Raw genomic sequence first — 3916 nt, forward strand, 5'->3', positions numbered from 1 at the left:
ATATATATATATATATATATATAATAGGTTACACAGGAAGGCACATCGTTATGCTGTGAGCACGAGACATCGCCTTATTTTGAGAAACTTGCCTTATATGGGGTGATACAGGCCTACGTCAGCTTTGTAAAGAAAATTACCTAATGTACCGCCAAGATGAACGGTTTGCAATAAAGGCGTACACATTGACAGTTGCTGACAGTGTGTATGTTCAGTCTGATGTTTGTAAAGTGTATTAAACCCATGACGAATTTCCACCCTTTTTTAAACGAAATATCTCACGCTTATCAGGGTACCGCAGCCGTATTTTACTAGTGCTTACAAGTGCTCCGGCATCCGTTATTTGCTCTCTGTCAATCAACTGTTGTGTTATGTGGAACCCCCAAAGTTATTCCTTGTGGGATATTCCTTGCCCGTTATTTTTTCAGCTTTCCAAATGGAAGCCTTCATGTCACAGCACGTACTATCGCTTCTTCTCTACAAAAGCACGGTGAAAAATAACCGTTCTCTTTCTAGCTCAGAGGGGTTGTTTCATTTTAAGTGGTGCCAAGTGGGAAGCCACCTCAATTCTTCATGTAAATTTAGTAGGCAAGTAATACTAACAAACGAATATGTCATCAGCAATCCATGAGAAACTTTTGTAATTGCTAACGTAAACATTGGGGCGAGATGGCTCAAGAAGTTACAGCGCGAATTTACCGACCGGAAGATCCGTGGTCCGAACTCCTCCTCTGTTACGGAGAACTATAGAATGCACACGTTATTGAGTGTGTTCACTTCGCTCTCTATCTGTACAAGTATTTACTGCTTGGTTCTTGGTCTGTAGGAAAACGTAAGAAGCAAGGCGTTACCCAGCATATCTTGAAGAAGTTTCTGAAGCGATGAATCCATAATTCGTTTCAAGTGTTCCTCAGTTTATTGAATTAAAAAATGTATGATTTCCTGTTTGAAAAATAACGCATGTTGGTCCCTCTTTTGCCTTAATGATACACACTGAGATATTGATTTTGATCATAACCGTCCTGTTATTCTTGGTCTATTATGTGGTCTTATGCATACTTGGGACTGGTGCTGAGTAAAACTTTCTTAGTGCGCAAACGATTTGTGCAGCAATACAGAACTAATCTTCATTGGGATATCACAATCAACCATCCATTCACGCTGGGCGTCAAGGATGGTCTGCAACGAGAAAAACTGTGGACTGCCCGACAGTCACGATGGTGGAAGGCTCGACCTTTAGCTGGTCACGGTAACGTTCCATTGGTTAGCTAATTCAGACGAATCAAAATGTATTAACCGGAATTGCGGGGAACAGGTGCCGTGAGTCATACAAACGTCGTCGGTTCCAACAGTCATCATTAGCTCGAGCTAAGCACCTTCATCCAAAGTGCCGGACTAAGTATCCCGATTGGAGACATCTCTTGATCTCCAACTGCCAAGTCGTTCAGCTGTAAAAGCTGCCACGCTACACGGAGGAGGCACGAGGGATACTGCCAGGTTGCCCGTGCCTAAACAGGGGAAGTCGAGAGGCAGAAGTCGGGTTCGACCCACGGACTTTCCGGTCAGCAAATTCGCGCTCTAACCACTTGGTCCATCTTGCCCCAACCACCAAACTCGGGAGGGCACTTGACCCGCAGGATTCCAATCTGTGATTCAGGAACCGAAATAGTGGGGTTGTAAGGTACAAACCAACTTGGTGTCGTCACCCATAAAGCTAGTTCGGGCGGCACTTGGTATTCATCTTGTTTATACTAATAAACCCTCTAAGTCGTTAGTGCGACCGGTGATCCTACACTCATGTTTGTCTATCAAGAATATTCCTGACCAAAATTAAAACAAGGTCAATACCACATGACAGTGATTTATGTTCATCAGGCTTCTTTGCGCTTCTAATCAATCATGTCTTGCCAAAAGAGTTACCTCTAGGAACAGTCGAGTTGAAGCGTGCACCGGTAAAAATCCTGCAACCCCGTTACACATACTACTTTATCAATGCAACCCTCATCAATGCACCATCATCACCCAGTATCAATAGGAATCTTGCGTTTGCCACTCTTACTCAATCTGACTTGACTGTTACCCTAATGTTGTGTTCTTAGGTGTCTATTCGTTCGCATACACATCCAAATGTGTAGATTTCAATCCAATGCTACGAGCTCTTCAAAGTTTCAGTCGTAAACAAGCAATTTGGCGCTAGTCAAGCCCATTAGCATTCTAGGATCCAAGCCAAAGAAACGAACTTGATGATGTTTATTTGGATTGATTTCTGGGTAAATCAAAGAAAGTCAAGAGCTGTTGACAGCCGAGCGACCTTAAACCGTTTTGTGGTATGATATTTCATTGGAGGCAACAAATGAAAAATGGCTTTCCACATGAGTATCATACAGTAGCCTTTTACATTTGAAACAAAAAAATGTTCTTTGAAGATGATTGAACAAATCCATAGCCGGTAAGTCATGTGAGGCTAACAGGTTTGATAAGAGTATCAGCCCGCAAGTATCCTATAGCATTCGTTATTCAGTTCTTAGTCATGGTCTCTAGGGTTTTTAAAAAATTTGTGTAGCATTACCTGACTTTCAGTTACACTCATATGCATTAAGCTTTCTACTTGCTGAATTTAAATGGGTAAAATAGGAAACCAATTCATCTTGAAACTTTGTTGAATGCGCTCGAATAGTGCTGACCGCCGGGACACCTCTAAAATGAAACCATTACTCAACCGGACTCCGAGGTTTGTTTATTGGAATCATTCCAAACATTATTGCACTTATGAGCATGTAAGAGCATTCCAAACATGAGTTCCTATTTTTAAAGCTGTCTCATGTGCTTCTCCAAAATACTGAAACGCGCGGATCTCGTGAGCGCTAATAAAGTCTTGTGTGAAAATTCTGTTCAAAACTAGCTCATTACTCTCGTTGTTTGCGAAAAATTCGGAAACGCAATTTGGAAAGCATTTGTTTTCGTGAAAAAAACCGGAAATGAACACTGTTAAACGGCTACTTAAAGCACGGAAATCGGTTGTGACCGTGGCACTGAAGTTATATGGCGGAAGATCCCCGTAGTCCTGTAGAGAACACGAAAATTTGGACGACACTTTTTGGGAAGAATTCTTTCTAAGGACCTCATTGCACGTTTCGGTGGAAAGCTGTTGCATATGAATACCTGATTCTTTCCGAGTGTGCAATTTCCACAAAGAGCTATCAGGTGAGACTGAGCCGTAAAAAAGCTAAAAGACTTGTCTACATATCACACCAAAGGGGTGGTATTACGACAGACTCTCGTCTACCCAACAAAAACTGCCAACGTGAGCACTTAAAATCTTTAGATAGTCATTTCCACCCTTCTTAGCTTAACAGAAAATTATTTCTTTTTTCCAATTATAAAATTTTCATCTTGTGTTAACGCTTAAAATAACTCTGTGAGACAAATTGTCAGGTTATTAATGCAAAACTAACCTGCCTAAATAGTGATCTCAAAAAGGTGACCAAATTTGCAGCGATACTTGTAACAATAGGCTTCAGAGTATTGTACGAATTCGGCAACCACTGAAAAGATGAGCCGAGCAGGTCATTTTAATCGGTAAGAGAGGGTTCGTTCCTATCCACTGAATGGATTCGAAGAATTTATTGGCACCACATTTTAATTCAAATATTGTCTTATCACCGGTATAGTAAGTATAACATGGTAAAGTAATATCGAAGCTCTTTTTGGACGCCATTCGGAGATGAAATGGGCTTCTTGACCGTATAATGCTCTTAGCTGCAAAACCTTTGCAAATGGAATGAAACTTTTTGTGCAAAAATTGTGGATTTGTTGCGTATATGCTCAAACCAAAGACCATTTCAATCTACCTTCATATTTTCGTAGACCACCAGTGAAACAATGATACCTCTGGCGGGAAAATTCTGGTGGGATA

Source organism: Opisthorchis viverrini, assembly GCF_000715545.1.
Source record: "Opisthorchis viverrini unplaced genomic scaffold opera_v5_495, whole genome shotgun sequence".
Classification (NCBI taxonomy): domain Eukaryota; kingdom Metazoa; phylum Platyhelminthes; class Trematoda; order Opisthorchiida; family Opisthorchiidae; genus Opisthorchis; species Opisthorchis viverrini.